Source organism: Bombina bombina, chromosome 6, assembly GCF_027579735.1.
Source record: "Bombina bombina isolate aBomBom1 chromosome 6, aBomBom1.pri, whole genome shotgun sequence".
Lineage (NCBI taxonomy): Eukaryota > Metazoa > Chordata > Amphibia > Anura > Bombinatoridae > Bombina > Bombina bombina.
The window spans coordinates 809,221,333-809,227,508 of record NC_069504.1 but is presented as its reverse complement, the minus strand read 5'-3'; positions in this window follow the sequence as shown (position 1 = coordinate 809,227,508).

Here is a 6,176-nt window from a genome sequence, read left to right as displayed (position 1 = left end):
ATGTTCTCAAACATGTTTATATGTTATATCTATTAATTTAATTACAAATCGTTGCTCTCTAGTTATCTAGTGGGGATTTAGGAAGTAAGAAATATATGAATCAAAACTAAACTAAAATTAAAATTATTGGGGCTGTGTTGGGCAGAAGATTTGCCAGTACCATAGTTGCCAACAGTCCCTGATTTCCAGGGACAGTCCCTGGATTTTGTTGTATGTCCCTGGATTTTTTTTGTCCCTGGAAATGTCCCTGAAAATCTCTTTTGCACAACATTTGTTGTTTGCATATATATATATATATACACACACATATATACAGATAGATAGATGATAAATAGATATAGTGTATTATTTAAATATAATTCATTCCTAATGGAATATTATTATTATTGAATGGGTTCAAATATTATTTGTCTTTCTAATTTTGATGCTGTGTTGTAAAAATAACCATGTGCCCAGAATGTGTTCCAGAGACTGGGTAGGTGTAACAGCTTGGTGCTGTAATCTGTATAATAAACTATGGATAAGTCTAAATTATACTATTACTATCAAATGGGTGTGTTGATCGCACAACGGAGAGGGCGGAGCAGTTGAACAGTAGGTCGTCAATACTCCAGTAACCCGCTTGCTTGCTCTGCTGCAAAGTGTCCCTGGAATTTTTTTTTAAATGTTGGCAACTATGCAGTACCAAGGGCACTGCTTTGCAGAGCAGGAAAGGATAGGGAGCGGGGTTGAAAAAAATTCCCTGAGAGACAGTCATCAATGTGCTGCTGCTTTGCAACGCTGCTCCATATTTGGCTGTTCTTTTCAAAAGAGATTTGCTCTGGCTGCACTGTGTAAAGGAACGTTTACACAGTACAGCCAGAGCACAGCACAGTTCAAAGAGAACAGACTGATGAGGATCAGCAGTGCAAAGCAAAAGCGTTAATAGTTCCTGCATATGTTCAGTTCTTTCTGCAGTCATGCTGCATTTTCTGTGAGGCATCTCAGATCACAGCATGCTCTACCTTGGTGCAGAGACTTATTGGATAATTTTATTTTTATATACCGGCTTGATGATATCCTATTAAGATTTAGATGTGACACATGTCCGGTCTGTAGTATCAAAATTAAGAGCTAATTGTCTGTTTTCCAAGCTGGAAAAGAGTCAGTTTTCAGTAGAATTTTTTTGGCTACATCCTTTCTCCAGACAATATTAGGATGGGGTCTAAGAAAGTTTCTGTTATTCTGGAATTATCGTAATTGTTTCCGGAGTTTGTGTCTCTATTAATCGACTTGCTGGGAGTCAAACTTCTTTTTGTCTGGACACCAGAGGTGCAGACATCTTTTGATAAATTTGATGGAGTGTTTACATCAGCACCAATTTCGATCCGCCTGGATGTTTAGAGACCCATCTTTTTGGAAGTGCATTCCTCTAATGTAGCAGTTGGTGCATATGATTGTCTTTTTCCTCAATGTTTGTCACCTGCTGAGGAGAATAGTGATGTGGGAGACTGAGAACTGATTCAGACAGAGCGTACCATTTTAAAAAAAAGTTTCTAATTTACTTTTATTATCAATTTTGCTTGTTCCCAAGATATTCTTGTTGAAGAGATACCTTGGTAGGTGTCTGGATCACTACGTGGCAGGAACTAATGCTCTTGCAAATGGTTAACATTCTTGCAAAACTGCTGCAATATAGTGCTCCAGAAATGGGCCGCTCCTGTTAACGTCCCTTCTTTTCAACAGAAGATACCAAGAAAACAAAGAAAAACTTATAATATAAGTAAATTTGAAAGTTATTTACAATCACATGCTCTATCTGAATCATTAAAGAAACATTTTGGGTTTCATATGCCTTTAAAGGGACACTGAACCCAAATGTTTTCTTTTGTGATTCAGATAGAACATGCAACTTTCTAATTTACTCCTATTATCACATTTTCTTAATTCTCTTGGTATCTTTATTTGAAAAGCAAGAATGTAAGTTTAGATGCCGGCCTGTTTTTGGTGAACAACCTGGGTTGTTCTTGCTGATTGGTATATAAATTCACCTACCAATAAACAAGTGCTGTCAAGGGTTTTTAACCAAAAATTGGCTGGCTCCTTAGCTTAGATGCCTTCTTTTTCAAATAAAGATAGCAAGAGAACGAAGAAAAATTGGTAATAGGAGTAAGTTAGAAAGTTGCTTAAAATTGCATACATGGGGGCCTATTAATGAAAAGTCTGTCCGACATGATCCGATCAGCGGATCATGTCCGACAGACATTGCTGAATGCGGAGAGCAATACGCTCACTGTATTCAGCATTGCACCAGCAGGGGGTGTCAATCAACCGGATCGTATTCGATCAGGTGGATTTCACGCAATCTCTGTCCGCCTCCTCAGAGCAGGCAGACAGGTTATGGAGCAGCGGTCTTTAGACCGCTGCTTCATAACTGGTGTTTCTGGTGAGTCTGAAGGCTCGCCAGAAACACTGCCCTTCAAGCTCCATACGGAGCTTGATAAATGGGCCCCTCTATCTGAATCACAAAAGAAAAATTTGGGTTCAGTGTCCCTTTAAGTGTGCATTTGAAGAATGGAGGGTTCTGATCAGCCTTTCACTATTTTCACAGATCACTGTAATCTAGATTATATTTATTCTACTTCGCGTCTTCATTCCAGAAAGGTCGCTGGACATTGTTTTTTGAAAGATTTAATTTTGCCATTACATATTGACCTGGGTCTAGCAATAAGAAGGCAGAAGCGTTATCTAGGATCCCTGATGCTTTCCCAGATATATCCCTTTAGCCCGATACTATTTTACAACGTGGACATTTCTGACGACATTGGGGCCGATTTATCAAAGCATCAATCTCGGTGCATTTGCTGGAGTCAATACGCTCGCCAGACATCGCTGCCGCAAATCCACATACGACGCTCTTATTTATTAAAAAGTCTGTCAAAAACACGTGCGTCAAGTACGGAGCGATGAGCATCGGAGTGTTTATAAATAAGAGTCATCAATGTCGTGGATATTCTGTTTTCTCTCGTAAGATGTATCGAGTCCACGGATTCATCCATACTTGTGGGATATTCTCCTTCCCTACAGGAAGTGGCAGAGAGAGCACCCACAGCAGAGCTGTCTATATAGCTCCTCCCTTAGCTCCACCCCCAGTCATTCTCTCTGCCTGCTTAACTGCTAGGAAGGGCAAAGAGGAGTGTGGTGACAAAAGTTTGTTATTTTAAATGGTACCGGTGTGTACTATTTACTCTCTGGCAGAAAAGGGATGAAGATTTCTGCAAGGAGGATGATGATCTTAGCATTTTGTAACTTAGATCCACTGCTGTTCTCACAAGGGCTGAAGAGTACAGGAAAACTTCAGTTGGGGGAACAGTTTTCAGGCTAAACTGCATTAAGGTATGTTCAGTCTATTTTTTTCTAGACAGACTGTGTTATTTCTAGAAAAGGCTGGCAATATCCCCATGAGGGAAAGGTAAGCTGTATTCAGTAAAAGAGGAATCCAAGCTTGCATAAAGGGCTCATTAGTTACTGGTGACACTAATAGGAAAAAACGTTTTGGTTTAATTACAAATAAAACGTTTTTTGAGGGACTTTAATGGGTCTTTGTGGCTTGTTTAAGGGTTATTAACCCACATGGCTAGTTTAAGAAACACTCTGTGGTGTTTTTTAGGCCCCATAACATCGAGTGAGGTGGGTGGGGCCTATTTTCAGTTGCACAGTTTATTTACCTCAGAAGCATCCAGCTACTTCTCCAGAGATTCCTGCTGTATTTGAGGGCTGTAAAGAGGTTTTTTTCCCCACAAATCATTCCTAAAGGGCAGGTAGGCGCCACAGCAGAGCTGTGGCAAGGTGCTGAACGTTATTTTACCGTTTTTTTCAATCCGGTTTTTACATTAAGGGGTTAATTGTTTATTTGCATAGTTGTGCAAAGTTACTAAGGCTTTATGATGTTACTGTAAAAATTTCGTTGAGTTTACTGCTTTTTTACACTGTTTTGCAGAGTTTGTGCAGCTTTTTTTTTCTCTTAAAGGCACAGTACCGTTTTTGTTTAAAGTGTTATTTACTTTGATTGAAGTGTTTTCCAAGCTTGCTTGTTACATTACTAGCCTGTTTAACATGTCTGACACCTAGGAGAATCCTTGTTCTATGTGTTTAGAAGCCATTGTGGAACCCTTTCTTAGAATGTGTCCCACTTGCACTGATATGTCTATAAATTATAAAGAGCATATTTTAGCACTTAAAAATATTGCAATAGATGATTCTTACGCTGTGTAGAAGACCTACATACCATGGGAGTGATTCGCCCAGTTCCAAGAGCAGAACAAGGGCTAGGTTTTTACTCCAACCTGTTTGTGGTTCCCAAAAAAGAAGGGAACTTTCAGACCAATCTTGGATCTCAAAATTCTAAACAAATTCCTCAGAGTACCATCTTTCAAGATGGAGACTATTCGGACTATTCTTCCTCTGATCCAGGAGGGTCAATATATGACTACCGTGGACTTAAAGGATGCGTATCTACACATCCCTATTCACAGAGATCATCATCAATTCCTCAGATTCGCCTTTCTGGACAGGCATTACCAGTTTGTGGCCCTTCCCTTCGGGTTGGCCACGGCTCCCAGAATTTTCACAAAGGTGCTAGGGTCCCTTTTGGTGGTTCTAAGACCGCGGGGTATAGCAGTGGTGCCTTATCTAGACGACATCTTAATTCAGGCGTCGACTTTCCAGCTTGCCAAGTCTCACACGGACATCGTGTTGGCTTTTCTGAGATCTCACGGGTGGAAGGTGAACATAAAAAAGAGTTCTCTCGTCCCTCTCACAAGAGTTTCCTTCCTAGGGACTCTGATAGACTCGGTAGAAATGAAAATATTTCTGACAGAGGTCAGAAAATCAAAACTTTTAATCACTTGTCGAGCTCTTCATTCCATTCCTCGGCCATTAGTGGCTCAGTGTATGGAGGTAATCGGACTTATGGTAGTGGCAATGGACATAGTTCCTTATGCCCGCCTACACCTCAGACCACTGCAACTATGCATGCTCAAACAGTGGATTATGCAGATTTATCTCCTCAACTGCATCTGGACCAAGAGACCAGAGATTCTCTTCTCTGGTGGTTGTCTCAGGACCACCTGTCTCAGGGAATATGTTTCCGCCAGAGTGGCTCATAGTAACGACAGATGCCAGCCTGCTAGGCTGGGGTGCAGTCTGGAAATCCCTGAAAGCATAGGGCTTATGGTCTCGGGAGGAATCTCTCCTCCCGATAAACATTCTAGTACTGAGAGCGATATTCAATGTGCTTCAGGCGTGGCCTCAGCTAGCTGCGGCCAAATTCATCCGATTTCAGTCGGACAACATCACGACTGTAGCCTATATCAATCATCAAGGAGGAACACGGAGTTCTCTAGCGATGATGGAGGTAACCAAAATTATCCGATGGGCGGAGGATCACTCTTGCCATCTCTCAGGAATCCATATCCCAGGGGTAGAGAACTGGGAGGCGGATTTCTAAGTCGTCAGACTTTTCATCAGGGGGAGTGGGAGCTCCATCCGGAGCTATTTGCCCAGCTGACTCAGCTATGGGGCACACCAGAATTGGATCTGATGGCGTCCCGACAGAACGCCAAACTTCCACGTTACGGGTCCAGGTCCCGGGATCCCCAGGCTGTACTGATAGATGCTCTAGCAGTGCCCTGGTCCTTCAATCTGGCTTATGTATTTCCACCGTTTCCTCTCCTCCCACGTCTGGTTGCCAGAATCAAGCAGGAGAGAGCTTCAATGATTCTGATAGCGCCTGCGTGGCCACGCAGGACTTGGTATGCAGACCTGGTGGACATGTCATCTGTTCCACCGTGGTCTCTGCCAATGAGGCAGGACCTTCTAATCCAAGGTCCGTTCAAGCATCCAAATCTAATTTCTCTGCGTCTGACTGCTTGGAGATTGAACGCCTGATTCTGTCACCAGGAAAATCTTTTATAAGATTTGGCGCAAATATCTTTGTTGGTGTGAATCCAAGGGTTACTCATGGAGTAAGATTAGGATTCCTAGAATTTTGTCTTTTCTCCAAGAAGGATTGGAGAAGGGATTATCAGCTAGTTCCTTAAAGGGACAAATATCTGCTTTGTCTATTCTTTTACACAAACGTCTGGCAGATGTCCCAGACGTTCAAGCGTTTAGTCAGGCCTTGGTCAGGATCAAGC